The sequence below is a fragment of the Aethalodelphis obliquidens genome, unplaced genomic scaffold, assembly GCF_003676395.1.
Source record: "Aethalodelphis obliquidens isolate GAN/ISIS:26980383/991018 unplaced genomic scaffold, ASM367639v1 scaffold15, whole genome shotgun sequence".
NCBI lineage: Eukaryota > Metazoa > Chordata > Mammalia > Artiodactyla > Delphinidae > Aethalodelphis > Aethalodelphis obliquidens.
The window spans coordinates 32,786,968-32,803,242 of NW_020837959.1; the positions used below are offsets into that span (position 1 = coordinate 32,786,968).

Here is a 16,275-nt window from a genome sequence, read left to right on the forward strand (position 1 = left end):
TTTCAGGTGGAAGGAGAGAAACCATGAATGATGTTTTCTTTTTTGTTTTCTGGGAATACTGAGATGGGGTAGAGGTCAATAGGACTTTCTTTCTATATATGCTAAATTACAATTGCATCTCACTTCATGGCCTGATGCTTTCTTTAAATCCAGACACTAAGCAGATACCGATATCTTTAAATTTGGAGGCACATCATCAACTCTCCCAAGGCCTGTAGTTATTGCAGAATCAGAGTGGGTCAGCAGATATTTCGCATGTACAGCCAAAGAGCTCCCGTGACTGTAGAAAGCCCTGGTTTCTAGGAGTGATTTTATTGAAGTCCTCCCCAAAGTGACTTGGTGGAGAGGGAGGTCACCCACCCTTCTTCCACAGAGGAAGGGGTGAAAAGAACCTACTCATCTCAAACACTATACATTTTACAATGCAGAATATGACTAATTCCTCCTCTCCAGCCTGTTCTTATATAGCCAGAGAAGTTGTGATTTCTGGTGGTGGTAGAATCCATTCTACCTCTTCCTTAGTGAGCATTGGTGGATTTGTTTAAGAAAGTAGACTTTTGAGTACCTTATTCATCTGAACTTTGGACAAGAACGACCAATTCCAGGACATGTGAAAAATCCCACTCAATATTCTATTAAAATATTATCAAGCATTTTTTAAGCTCTATTCCATGAGGTAGATATGATTAGTATCCCAGTTTTAGAGATAAGGAAACTGCGGTCTCTTGAAGATTAAGGAACCTGACTCCTGATATACAGTTGATAATTGGCTTTGCTAGGATTGGGAATCGTATTTATTATTCTTTGAAACCACTTTCATATTTCCACTGTGGCACTTTATTTCAACCAGTAAATCTATTCAGTCTCTATAACTTTAATTTTTTAGCCAAATCTATAGAATTGAAAAATTATATTCAGTAAGTCTATGATTTAATCAGATTCTCTCAGTTAAAATACAAGATATAAATCTTGAATTATCAGTATTATACAAGTAAACAAGCAAAATCTGATAGATTTCTACTTATATATTATTTATAGGCTCAATTTTAAAGAGAGTGGCAATGCTCATAAAATAGAGAAAGCAAATAACCTTGTGTACAGAGTGAATCTGCCTCTCTCTATTTGATAAGTTAGGGCTGAATTGTTCCTATCTATCACTGAGCTGTTTGGCTTTAAGAAATAAAAGTGATCATCTCATTATAAATTCTTGGAAATAACATCTACTTAAAAATAATTCCTTCAGTTGGCCCACACTTTGCATTTCTCACCTAGAAAAAAAAAAGGTAAGGATGAGCAAAAGCAGGAAAAGAAATACAGTGTCATTGAGGTTGTTAGGAAGATTATATTAGCTATTCTCCTTAAACTCAAATGTGTTAAGTATCACTTTATTTAAGACATTTAGATATATGTGGCAATGTGTTTGTTCTGGCTTTTTATTGCATTTTTCTATTATGCAAGTGAAATGGTTATTTCAAGCTTCCTGGTGGTTGGTTTTGTAGGAGCAACTTGGGAAGAGAATTCCAGTTCCACAGAGAGTTAATTAATGTGGAAAACAGGCATTACCCACATCAGGCTGCCAGTTAACATCAGGACAGTTTGCCTTCAACACACGTGTGACAGGATGGATGGCTGACTCTTAGAGTTCATGTGATGAATTTGAGAATTGAATACTCTCACGTTGGCTGAAATTCCCACCTTGCAAAGAAGAGAAAATTAATGATGGATATGTAGGCAGGTAGTAATTAGTTAGTTAGATGGATGGATAGGAGGTAGATAGGTAACTAAGTACGTAGGTAGAAAATTACTTTGTTGGTGTCTTTACACTGAGCATAGATGTATTCGTAACATCTTACGAAGAACCGTCAAACCAATAAATGTTGGGCATCTTTCATGAATACAAAGAAATGTAAGACCTTCAACAAGCTTATGTGGATGGGAAGTAATATGTAAACGTAACAAAAGTTAAATGATGAAGTACCTAATTATCATTTTAAGATAAACATTGGGCTGCAGTCATAAAAAGTGCGTGCAAATGAGTGTTCATTTATACCGATTTGGGAGTCCTATCCCTGTTGCATCTATCATCTATTTATCTATCTATCATCTATCTATCTATCTATCTATCTATCTATCTATCTATCTATCATTTATCTACTATTATCTATCTCCCTATTGCTCTATCCATCTATCTATGTAATCTATTATCTATCTCCCTGTCAATTTATCTATCTATTTATCTATTTATCTATCTATCTATCCATCCATCCATCTATCCATCTATCACCTATTATCTATCTCTGTCTATCTCTCTCTCTCTCTCTCTCTCTCTCTCTATACTATCTAATCTTTCTACCTTTGTATTTTATTGTAGAAATGGATCATGTACCAACTATAGTCAATAGTCGGGAGGTTTCGTTTTCTCTTCTGATAGTTGAATAATTCCCTCTTGAAAAGAAGCCCTTACTTTCGGTAAGATTTATCAGGTTAAAAAAAGGTTTTGATTTAATATTTGAAGATGGACTTAATCTCCTGCTGTGCTTTAAGCATTTGAAAACCTGCTGCAAAGTGGCATTTCAAAGACAGCTTAATATTAAATTCAGTTTGCAATATTCATATCTAATTGTTATAGGAAGCATTGCTCTGTTAATAAGTAGCAGAATAACAATGTTATTATGTTTGGTTTTCATAGGCCTTTTTAGACTTTTGTCAAAGGCTGCTGTTCTTACAGATGTGTAGAGAAACATTTATACAAACATGAACTCTTACACTTAAAAAAATATGGATTGTCATTTTTTATTCAGCTAAGATATTCTTGAATTGGTACTGTATTTTCTTATTTTAAAAGGTCTAGCTCTAAATTCAAATCCACTGTATTATAATGTAAAAATACCAATGAAGATAATGTAATACATGCAAAACATATGCCATCTCTTCTAGAACATGATAAAATAACTTACTGAAGCCTAGGTATTATAAGTTAATTATTTTGAGTAGAGTGGAGATATTGATTGACATTTCTCTTTTATTTCAGCTGTTCTGTATGTTCAGAGTATCTTTATACCCCCTATACAGCAAAAAAAAAAAAAGTCTTATGTTAGAATACTACTTTTATCTGGAGACGAAAAAAACGATTGAGCATACAGTCATTATTAATCATTAATAACATGACAGAAAAGTTGACTGCAGTGGGAAAAATTAAGTCAGTTTTATTATTCATTAAGACATCCTGAAGGAGTTAACTTTTCATAGAAAGAATAGACAATAGAATTATATTTCACATTTATGATGTGAAATATGACCATTTGCTAAACTGCTTTGCCTTTTTATAATCAGATTTTCCCAATGATTTATGGGAAAATACTAATTTAAATGGTAGTATTACCATCTGTCATCACCATCATTCAGACTTTGTTGTTCAGGTTTTTTTGCATCACATAAATGTTAATAATTTTACCTTTTCAAAGGAAATAACTTATTTTAATATGAGATTTCAAAACATGTTAACTATTAGTATAATCATTAAAATTTATTTTAAATAATGTTTTCTGTGTCCCACGTTTGATCTGAGCATAGTGTCACTTTAGATACAGTCTTTGACCATAACTATGGCTTCTGAAATGATTATTTTCTTACAGTAGTAGCGTAAGTATGTAATTCATCTCCAATTGTATTATATTCATAGTTTGTGCTCATTATCACTTAGTTTTACTGGAAAGATGTCAGAAGAAGTTGTCTGGTCTCACAGCAAAATGACAAAGTATTTTGTTCAGTTCATAAAATAAAGTATTAAAATTTTAATATCTGCTTTATTTTAGGGGCCATATAGTATAATATTAGGGATCATTTATAATTTTTATACATTTTTTCTATAGATGATCTTGCCTCTTCATTAAAGGGAAAGTTGAAGGTCATCCAATGTATTTTTCCTTATTTTTTTCCTTTTTCAATGTTTTAATATCTTTACATCATCTTCCACTTCTCTTCTGTCTTTCCTCTTTCAAGAAGATACCTATTCAACCTATCCATCCATTCTTCTGTGAGACTAATACCTTCATCAGTGCCTTCTCTTCCATTTCCTCAGACCTTCTAAGACCTTCTTTTAATAATTAGCCCATCTTTCTCTTGGTTCCTTCATTCCCTCAACTTCCCATTTTTTCTCGTTTCCTTTCTGGCCAAATTTACTGAAAATTCAATCTTATTGCCTCTATTGAGTTTATATTCATGCCTAACTCACTGCCATGACTCCTCTTCCTGACACTTTACAATACAGATTGAGTTGTTCCCAGGCTCTACTGAACATTTCTGAGGAGGAATAAAATTCTCAGGGTATGTATCCAAAAAAGAATCACTCTAGCTATTGAGGCAACAAACCCAGTTGCAGGAAGAGGAGTTAGGACAATTTTCTAAAGGTCTAGGGGTAGAAGATGGTTATCTGAAAGGATGGGGCAATGGAAATGGCAAGAGGCAGAGAACTCTAAGAGATACTTAGAAGATAGAATTACAATATTGATTTACTTGGCAACCATATAACCCCATCTGAATCCATAAAACACTCAGCTATAAAATAGGACATAAATATAATACTATTCTCCTTCTAGGTAATACATGAAAAAGAATATATGTAGATTTTACTGCACAGTGAAAAGTGATAAGCAAGTTACAGATTGGGATAGTAAAGTACTCTCAAATTCATTCTTTCTTCCTATGGCTTTAACAAAAAATAAGAACGACAACAACAACAAAAAAGCATCGTGCTACTACGGAGAGGAAGTGAATTTTCAAACCAGAGCAAAAAACCATTGTTTTATAGCTTATATAATTAATGTAGGCTGTAAATCCCAACTTTAAATTAGGAGTACTACATAAGTAAACCCAGCTCGTATTTCCTTTTAACATACATTCATTTCAGATAGCAAGAAAAAATAATTTATAAGCCATGAGAATTGAATTTGAACTTGAGAATTAGTTTAGTTCTAAACCCCACATGGGTGACTCATAAAGTTGACACTCATCTTTGAATAATATTATGTCCCTAACAAAAGAATTAACAGAATCTTATTAGCAAGTTGTGTTATGTAAATTTTACTGTATATAATCCTTGCTAATTTCTCCACTATTCCATTTGCCTTCTCACTGGATTTATTTTTCCCCATCACTAATTATTTAAGATATTTGTTTAAGAAGAACTTGTTGAGTGTTTGCTCTACTCCAAATACTGTGGCAGTGCTGCAGATACAAATAGAAATTAGAGGCGTCCTCTATCCTTACTTTCAAAGGGCCACTGACCTGAAAGTAACTTCTCTCTGCCTCAGGGTCTTTGCATACACTGTCCTCTCTGTCTGTAAAGCTTCCCCACTACCTTGTTCTCTCTAGATGTCCTTACCACATTCTCAGAACAGCCTGCACTTTTCCTTTGCAGCCTTTACCACAGTTGTAATTAAATAATTATACATGTAATTATCTATTTAATGGCTCTATCTCCTATTCTACTCTAAGGCTGAGAGCAACTGTTGTTTCCCTAGAGCTTAGCACAGCACCTGGCATATAACAGCAGTTCGAAAATACTTGTGGAATGAATGAATGAATGAACAATGAATGAAAACATGATGCAATTGCCCAGAGAGGGCAGATGGAGGTAGAAAAGGAGACAAGCCAAGGACAGAACACCAAGGTCACCAATATTTCAGAGGCAGACAGTGCTAAGAAACAGAAGAGATAGAGGTACCTGAGGAAAAGCTCTATTAAAAATAAAATAAAATAAATAAATAAACTTTGAACTTAGAGTTACAGTGTCAACAGTGTGTAAATGTGATAAACTGTAGTCTCAAATAGGCCTTCCCTGACCCCCTTGTTGCCCCATCCTCTCATCCTTATGATTTATCTTCACAGCACTTAGTGAATGTTTTATATACTTCAACCATCTATCCATCTATCCACGAGTACACTTGGATGTATTATTTTTATAAATTTTATTATTATTATATAAACATATAAATTTTCTATTATCCTCTTGGACCACATCAGTAATGGTATTGGAGAATGTGTTCTACCTGATAGCATAAAAGATTTCTCAGGCAACTTTCTGCTCAAGAAAGTTTAGGGATTTGAGAGTCACAGAATCTAAATCTCTAACAGTCACAGAATTTTTGAGTCCAGGCCGAGAGTTTCTTTGGCAGTATAACTCTCTTAAAAAATTGATTCTGGTTAGTTCCACAAGCCAGTAACTATCTCCACAGATATTTCTTTTTTAAGCAGTTCATAGATCTGTTTTCTTTCTCTCTTTTCTGGTTTTCTTACTTCTCTCTCAATTTGAAGGACAATCCTCTGAGGTTTTCTAGCTTCTGAGTGAAACTGACACCTTAACCTGATTTTTTTCCGAGTCAATTTAAACTCTTCCGGGGTTAAAACAGTAGGTGCGAAGGCCCTTTCCTTGGTGTGATCTTTGCCACAAAACCAGGTTTTAATCAGGCTTTGTTGTGCAGAGACCTTCTATTTTTGTTCTCAAATGATTCAGCAATTCTTAAAATATAAGTCTCTCAATTTTTGGAATCTCTTGAATATCTTTCATTTCTTTACTGAAATGCACCTCTTCTAATATCATGCCAAATGCAGTCATTTACACAAAAAGCACACTTAAACATCTGTCCTCCAACCCTTTTCCTGATGCTGCCAGTTCATTAAACATACATGATTCTTCACAGATCATAACAAGCAACAGTTTTACCAAATATTTTGTTTCTGTAAAATATGGATTGCCATCTTTCCAAATTCCAATGTCTGTTTCCATGCTACCCTAGCCCGATTGCTAAGCTAATGTCACATATTTTAATTTTATTGTTATTGCAACAGTCCTCTCCTTGTGCAATTTCTATATTAGTCAGGATAAATTAAGCTACGTTGCAATAGCAAACTACCACTAAATCTCAGCAGCATAATCCCCCAAATTTGATTTCTGTGTTATAAAAAGTTCAGATGAGTGAGGGCCAGGGTGTCTGTCTGGGCACTCTGTGCAATAATTCTGACTGCCTCGACCTCATGGCCATGCCATCTCAACACCTCATGTACAATTTCCAAAGCAAAGGAAGTACACCTCTGCTCACTGCTCTGGGGCTGCCTTGTTAATGTGAGAGTGAAGGCTATTGTTTGTCTGGCTGAGGGCTGCAAGCCAAACTTAGAAGTTCAAGAGAATTAAAGAGCCTTGGACACAACTTTGACTCATGGAAGCAAGCAAATTAAGTTTTCCCCATGTCTTCCTTTAGACACAACTGACCTGACCTGTAGTTTACTTAGGTCTTGGAGGAAGTTTCTGCAAGATCAAGCAGTTCCGGTCAAGGTGACTGGAAATACATCTTCATATTGAATCCCTCTCCTCCCCTTCCCCACTCCCCTTGTCCGGGACTCATGCTCCCTGGGTTTGCAAAACTGAGAAAGTAACAGGTAAAATAGAAATGAAGACAGCATCCTAAGAAGGACTCTAAATTGACTAAGAAAGCAGCCAAACTCCTTACCTATCATTCAGGATCTTTCCTGGTCCAGTCCTATCGACTGTGAAATGCCATTTCCCCTCAGAAATCTGATTCTTCCATTCCGAAACATTGACCATAGAGTTTTTGTTGTACCTGTTAAGGTACCAATTATTTTTCTTACTTTGATGATAACTTTGGGGAGTGCTTATACATTAATACATTCAACAAATAGTGACTGAGAGCCAGGCTTTATACTGTAGCTAAAGCAAGAATTAAATCAAGAAGACAGAGATGCCGCCGTACAGTACCGGTGGGAATGATAAACTTGGATACAGTCATTCAGTAATTAAATCCTGACACCAGAACACAACTCAGATCGACCTCAATTTCAGAGCCACACTCTCATTTCAAAGCTCTACTCACTCTCTCAATAAATATTTATGAATTGTTTCACTTTTACTATGTGAGTATAGTGAGTTATTTATTTTCTACATTTGGGTCTGTGGGAGTTTTAAAGTATTCCACACATCACATTTTAAGGTCAAGTGATGGTGAAAGAAATTGTCAAGAAACTGCTGCTCTGAGGACATCTACAGAACTCACATGAGAAAACACATTTGAGGGAGGACAATTAAAACCATATATGTAGCCGTGTAAGAAAAAAGATTTTTTTTTTTTTTGGTAAAAAATAAATTCTTCTTCCCTCCCTTCTCCCTTCTTTCCCTTTCTTCTTTCCTTCATAACCACTCTGGCTCTTTGTGTGCTATAACCTTGATCTTTATACCTAAGTAAACTTTCTAACTCTCAACGTTATAAAGCTCACTAAAAAACAACTATGATATATTCACTTAACTAAAGGGCACAAAAATGACACACTGACTCCATTCTTTAAAAAAAATAAAAACAAACTTGCAGAAGCCTTTTTTTATAGTGTTGCAGAATTCCTCTGCAGTGTCTAACTTAATTTCTCTGGTGCTGTGATGCAAATATTAAAGCAAGATTTTAAAAATCAGCAAAAAAACTGATGAGTGAAATATCAGCCAATTTGGGTACAAAGCATACTTTCTTTGGCTATTGTTATGGAGTCAGTATTTGTAGGGAATGAAAGTTTCTTAATGTGAAATCTGTGGAAATAGAGCCTTCCAATCTAAAAGCTAATGCAAAAAAACATTTGTATCATTGGCAAATCAGTGATGTTTCTCATCTCTAGAAAATCATATGAAATAGTTCACCGTTATTTTTTTTAGTATTTTTTCTTAATTTTGCTTTATAATATATATTAAGCATCCTTGATAAGATACAGAAGATAATTCCCTAAAATGTAGGGAGACAATTTCATTAGTATATTCAGTCTGATTGTGGCTTTCTTTAGTAAAAGTGTTCACAGACTCACTAAAATGTAACTTGATTTTTAAAAGTAGAAACATGGCCCAATTAATTTTACAATTAATTCATTTGTTCTACAAAGCTTTGATTGTTTCTTCTGCCTAAAGATTTTATGTAGGACAGTTAGAAAGACAAGCTCTACAGTCAAGATGGATAATTATTTTATTCACCAACTCTTCTAAATATAAAGCTGCACTAATAATAGGAAAATTTGAAATGATCATTAACATAGTTATCTATGAAACCAAACTACCCTTTGGCTGGATGACTAAAAAGTTATAAAGCATCATGTCAGTGTCTCCTAACAATAGATCTTGATTTTGACAAAAAGTCTCATAATCACAATATTTTAATTTTCATAGAGTATGAAATTACTTGCTCTAAATAAGCTAGGTATCATCTAAAATAAATAAATTATCACCCTTGTCTACTTCTAAGGTAAACATGACCAAAATTAATATAAGTACAGATGAAAGTATGAAAATTGGAAGTAAAAATTTGAGAACATTGGACCTCAAGCAATATAATGCTAGAATGACAACCACATTGTCTAATCCAGAGGATGTATGCATGCATGTAGGATTTGAGTTCTACAAATTTAATTCAAGGCTCAAGATACTAAAGTTGGTGAACATTAGGGATTCTAGATTTTTAGGTTGTGCGTGATGGGATTCGGTTTGTTTTTGTGGCTTAAAATTAATAATTTCCATTAAGGAAATTGCAATGCCTTCTCCATACTATAAAGCTCTTTATGTGTACTTGTAGGGTTAGAGCGGCTTTGAGGATGCGGACATGTTCCCCTGCATATGTGAGTTGCAGACAGTATCTTGGTTTATAATGCAAATTTTATGTTATGTGTGCCGCAAAATAATTTTTAGTGCATACCGTCAAATTTCCTTTATAAATTTGTTAGATTACATAAATCTATTGTGCATTTGCACACGACATGGGATTTACATTTGATTCACTCACTTTCACGTTGCACATATAAATCTAACAATTAATAAACTTATGGTCTTCATCTTTAATCAGCAAAGAATAAATCATCTGGATAACAATCTTATACGAATATAAAAAGGTTTTGGGAAGAAAGCGGAAGTAATGTTCATTTAAGAATTTATTCAAAAAGAATAGCCTGGCCATCTTGTGGTAAGAGCTGAAGCAGGTACTCTCAGCTCGGCGCGGCCTGCTGCAATCCGTGGAGGAATGCGACGCCGAGCCACCATCATGCCTGGGCACTTACAGGAAGGCTTCGGCTGCGTGGTCACCAACCGATTCGACCAGCTATTTGACAACAAATCGGACCCCTTCGAGGTGCTGAAGGCAGCAGAGAACAAGAAAAAAGAAGCCGGCGGGGGCGGCTTTGGGGGCCCTGGGGCCAAGAGCGCAGCTCAGGCCGTAGCCCAAACTCCAACGCGGTGGGCAAACAGCTGCATAAAGAGTCCCAGAAAGACATCAAGAACCCGCTGCCTCCCAGCGTCGGCGTGGTTGACAAGAAGGAGGAGATGCAGCCACCTGTGGCACTTAAGAAAGAAGGAAAAAGACGCGTTGGGAGAAGACCTGATCAACAACTTCAGGGTGAAGAGAAGATAATTGATAGGAGACCAGAAAGGCGACCACCTCGTGAAAGACGATTTGAAAAGCCGCTTGAAGAAAAGGGTGGGGGGCTTCCCTGGTGGCGACCTCTTGGAAGAGGTCGAGGAGGTTGTGGACGGGGAATGGGCCTGGGAGATGGCTTTGATTCTCGTGACAAACGTGAATTTGATAGGCATAGTGGAAGTGACGGATCTGGCCTGAAGCATGAGGACAAGCGTGGAGGTAGCGGATCTCACAGCTGGGGAACTGTCAAAGATGAATTAACTGACTTGGAGCAATCAAATGTGACTGAGGAAACACCTGAAGATGAAGAACATCCAGTGGCAGACACTGAAAATAAGGAGAATGAAGTTGAAAAGTGAAGGAAGAAGACCCAAAAGAAATGACTTTGGATGTGTGGAAGGCTATTCAAAATAAGGACCGGGCAAAAGTAGAATTTAACATCTGAAAACTAAAAGAAGGTGCTGACAGGCAGTGGAAGAAGGGATTTGTTCTTCATAAGTCAAAGAGTGAAGAGGTTCACGCTGAAGACTCGGTTATGGATCACCATTTCCGGAAGCCAGCAAATGATATAACGTCTCAGCTGGAGATCAATTTTTGAGAGCCTGGCCGCCCAGGACATGGTGGCAGGGGAGGACGAGGTGGCCGTGGGCGTGGTGGACGTCCAAACCATGGCATCAGGACTGACAAGTCAAGTGCTTCTGCTCCTGACATGGATGACCCAGAGGCATTCCCAGCTCTGGCTTAACTGGGTGCCATAACACAACCCTGGTTCCTTTGTGGACCCTCCCCTTTGAGGCTTGCATGCTTAAGGATCCCAAACAACTAAGAAATTTAAAAAAAAAAGAAAGAAAAGACTGTCATTCATACCATTCACATCTAAAGACTGAATTTTATCTGTTTTGAAAATGAACTTCTCCTGCTACACAGAAGTAACAATATGGTAGTCAGTTTTGTATTTAGAAATGTATTGGTAGCGGGGATGTTTTCACAATTTTCAGAGATTATGCATTCTTCATGAATGCTTTTGTATTACTGCTTGCAAATATGCATTTCCACATTTGAAATATAGGTGTGAAGAGTGTGTACCAGTTTAAAAAAGAATAGCATAAAATAGATTCTGTGGACAACTTTGCATATAAATATAAGGGTCTGGAGCCTCAAAGAAACCAAATTCATTGTTAATTTTTCAAAGATGAAAACCTAAACAAAGTGGCACATTACATAAATGAGCCACTAATGATAAATAATGAAACAGTTAATTTTCTCTAGTGAGCAATGACAACAAATTTTTGAAAAGTAAACATTTAATTTCATGTTGATTAAAAAAATAACGAGGTTTGATTTCAGTATTTTAATGAGACTGAACTAATTTTGTCTTAGCCTATCAAATAGTGATTCTAAAATTTTTCTGAAGTGTCCGAGATTTGTAAGCTATGGTTTACTTGGTGTAACTTTATTGGCTGGATATTTAATTATTGTACATTAATTTGCTCATTCAGATTATGTACCTCACTCAAGGTACACTTTTTAAAGCAAAATCCAGGAAATACATAAATGTTCTCAATCCATCTATAGCCAGCCATTTCCAATCTGCTTCTCATTCTGTGCTCTGAAGTCCATGGGATTACTTCTAATTTGCTCTTCCAAGTTTCTCTGCTCCATCAATACTGATTCAGTATGTGCTACTCAGACTATTTTGTGGCTCTATTATTTACTCCAATAGCTTCTGTCAAATGCCAAGAAGAGAAGATGTTAAAAATGACATAACGCTAGTATCAGGGAAAAAAATCCCAGCTACTCTGCCCATGTGGTAGAGACAGAACAATACAGGGTAAATATTTTTAGTTTTTTTGTGTGATGGGATTTGGTTAGGTTTTGTGGTTTAAAATTAATAATTTCCATTCAAGGAAATTACAATGCTTTCTCCATACTGTAAAGCTCATTATGTGTAGTTGTAAGATTAGAGTGGTGTTTTCCCCACTTCAGAGAGATGCTGTTACAGCAGAAATTAAAGATGTGGAAAAGACGGCACACATCAGAAAAAAGGAGGAAGAGGACCCAGTGACTTAAGTTGTATTTTATATTTAAAAGAAAAGGAATTGGTGATGTCACACAGCAACGACAGCAAAAGCAGCCAAAGTTGGAGAGAAAACAGAGCCATCAAGTTGAGAGAACTGTGCTGACATACACATGCTGGAGGCATGAGGGACTCCGTGTGGCTCAAGGACTAGGGTTTTGATTGCAAATGATACATTTTCAGGGACTCCCTAAAATGTTGAAAAGATTTTGTGGATGGCCCAAAATAGTGTTTTATTACAATTATTATGACCCTATGTTTACTCCAAGGTTATGTGACTCTCGACTTAAGAAAAAATGCACAGGGCTTCCCTGGTGACGCAGTGGTTGGGAGTCGGCCTGCTGGTGCTGGGGGCGCGGGTTCGTGCCCCGGTCTGGGTGGATCCCATGTGCCGCAGAGCGGCTGGGCCCGTGAGCCATGGACACTGAGCCTGCGCGTCCGGGGCCTGTGCTCCACGGCGGAAGGGGCCATGGCAGTGAGAGGCCCGCGTACCACAAAAGAGAAAAAAAAAGAAAGGAAAAATGCACAACGTGAGAGTTGAGAGTTAAGTTTTATTTGGGGCAAAATGAAGATTGCAGGCCGGGAGACAGCATCCCAGATAGCTCTGAGAAACTGCCCCAAAGGGGCAGGGGGGAAGGTCAGTATATATGTGATTTTGGTGAGGGGGGAATACATGCAATCAAGCACATATTTTTTACAGAAGGTTTCTGCTAGTTTCATGCAGGTTACTCCTAGTCACGAGGAGCAGACGTCACCATGGAGGATTTTAGTGCTTTTCTAGATATGAGGAGATACAAGGCTCATAAAATTGGCTCCTGAAAATATCTAACTATCTGAAGACCTGTTCTGCCAGTGTATCCCAGAGCACAGAGTGGCTCATTTCAGCTCTCCACCCTGAACCCCTTTTAAGGGGTGTTGAAAGTCAGCATCTGCAGCTGCACATGATTTAATCCTTGTAGAGGTAGATGGCAAGTGCCAATGGAAAATGCCAATTTGTAGTTGACATGACCCATTCCCATATCCCGTTATCCCCGTCCATTCACAGCCAAATTTCCAGAGAGAATAGTCTATAATAGCTGTCTCTATTTTCCCCTCTTTACTCACCAATAATCACCAGTGCTTGTCACCCTGAAATATGGCATCGAATACCAGCAATTGCTCTTTCCTCTGGTAAAGGTCACCAGTGTCTTCTAAATTATCCAGCTGTGGGAGAATTTCTGTCCCTGAACTTTCTATAGCATTAATGGATTGAATACTTTCTCCTTTTCAAATACCTATGTTCCCTTTGCTCAAAATGTCTTTTGCCCCAATATTTCTCCTCCAAGGTACTGCTTTCTCCTGATTTGCCCCCATTTTGCTTTTTGTTCCCCCTTATTTTCTTTAGTGTTTCTGGTATTCATTTTTAAAATATGTGTCTCCCCTGGATTGTTTCATTGACCCCGTTTGCTTTACAATTCGTACTTCTCAATTTGCCCTCAATTCACGCTCTGCCTGGGTGATCTCACCCACTCACATTTATTCAAATACCAGCTAGAAAGAAAAAAGGAATCCAAGAAAGTCTTCCCTGTCTTTTATTCACACAGGTCCAACAAACTCACCTCCTCCAGAATATCTTCACTGATGGTTGAGTCGGTTTAAATATATAACCTCTTTTCACTTGCAGCCCAATTATGTTTACTCCATAAACATTATTTACACTCAATGCTGCTAACTTACTCCTTTGGAGTTCAAGAGTTTTATGTGTTTTTTGTCCTTATTTTTACTTAATTATATTGAAAAAAAGTAGCATGTTTAACTTCATTTATGTGATACTTAGTAAGATTTATAGAAAAGCAGGAATTGTCTTTTGGGTGCTAAATTTATCTTACAAGTTTCTCAAAAACATTTTTAACAAAAATCATATCAACATCCCAATTCCTTTAAAATTTCAACTACACACACACTGACACACCCACATTAAGAAGCAGAGTTTGTCATATTATTGGACAATAACAGTCATGATCTATCTCCAAAATTAAGATATTTTTGTTATATATGGTTTTCCATTATTCACATTTTAAGTAAGAAATCTTAAAAGCTAGAGCATTGCATACAATGAATTGAAACCAGCTCAAGAGTCTTTAAAAATTCTTGGTTAAACTCAGACATGAATCTAAGACTAACTATGTAATGTTATAGAAAAGTACAGAAAAACCAATGTTCAAAAGATTAAAATACACATGTGAAAAAAGATAGATGTAAAAAAATAAGATAAATGCTACATAAAACATTTTTCTTATTCAGAAAACTAGCTTCAGAATAACTATCCCGCATTACTAATTAACAAATAATCCTTTCAAACAAAACTCAAAATAATATGAATAAAATACATGATATCACATTATGAGATGTTTTAAAAATAATAAATAAATTTTATTCAAGGGAGTCATGGCCAGAACTGATGATGTTCCAGACAGAAGATGTTTATTTAGCTTACAAATTTCTTTTACTAATTAGAAATATTGGTGTTAAGATGAGAACTCCAAATTTCATTTATTTCTTAAATTTATATTCAAAAGATAAAGTTAGAATTAAATACATTAATAAGCTGCCATTGATGAAAAAGAGAAAGCTTTGACCTAAAAATATGATGATTTAGTGTCTTCACTTACTGATTATATCTTGGCTCTTCCTTCATTTTACTGATAGAAGTTCAGGTAAAGAGCTTATTAACATAGAAAAGAAAAGCCTCAAAGTGTGCATTTAAAATAATGCTTTGAAGAAACGTAAAAAGATCTGAAGCATGTGATTTTTCCATAACTGCATATACATAACACGAAAAAAACCTTAAATGCATTTTACATTTAAAATATTTGAAACATTTAATGATTTGACATTTCAAGATAATTTCTAATGACAAAAGGGTCTACCTATTTTTAATATTTATGTATTTGCCTTGCTAGCTTATAATTCCTGCAATGATTTATTTGTTTTTTTTTTTTTTTTTTCAGTTTTTCTTTCCCAAATTCTGTTAAGGTCACTTTCAATCTCTCTCTGTTGTCATATAATCTCTTTTTTTTCATCTTTATTTTTACTTTGAGCCTTCATTTCAAAGTAGATAAAAATAATAGAAAGTGCTTACACTTAACATCATACTTAGCATTTATGAAGTACTCCCCCAAGCACTTTGCTTCTATCAAATCATTTTCTTCTTTTCAAGAACCTATGAGGTAGATATTATTATTGTCATCTTCATTTTGCCATTGAAGACACTGAAACACAGAAATAATAAGCAATCTGCCAGGTAACCCAGCCAATAACCTGCAACTCAAGATTGAACACCACGTGGTCTGGCTGAAAGGCCATGTGTTAGCCATAGTACTGTGCTGACTGTTAACTTTTTTGAAATCAAGAAGAAGTGTTGCTTCAAATGTTCTTTTGCTCTCTCACAGGTAAGCAGCAAGGATGTTCCCTCACATTGGAGAAATCTGGCCTGTATTGGACATGAAAGTTTATCCATGACCTCCAAATCCCCAAACCTCAAAGACTCTTCCGAACCCACCTAGGATATTTGATGATGTCTATCCATCCTTATTTGAAATTCTGTTCTTGTTTAGTTAAACATCAGTATGAATAATTCCTTCTGTCTCTGATGTCACTTTTCTGTCTTGCTTCTTTGTTCTACTTCTTCAGTGCTGCTGTTCTCCGAGCTTCTAGCCTCAGTTCTCTAGACCTGCGATGTGATACACTCTCCTTTGGTGATTTCAT

The 16,275-nt window shown here is 36.1% G+C and overlaps 1 long non-coding RNA gene and 1 pseudogene across 1 annotated transcript; both read left to right on the forward strand.

The window, feature by feature from the left end:
• Positions 1-536: 536 nt before the first annotated feature.
• LOC113625502 (uncharacterized) lies at positions 537-11,465 on the forward strand. The gene is made up of 4 exons (XR_003434701.1): positions 537-549; positions 3,073-3,086; positions 8,025-8,029; positions 11,279-11,465. It is a non-coding gene; the product is annotated as an uncharacterized LOC113625502 (long non-coding RNA).
• On the forward strand, positions 10,080-11,294 carry LOC113625501 (plasminogen activator inhibitor 1 RNA-binding protein pseudogene; annotated as a pseudogene).
• Positions 11,466-16,275: the final 4,810 nt, after the last annotated feature.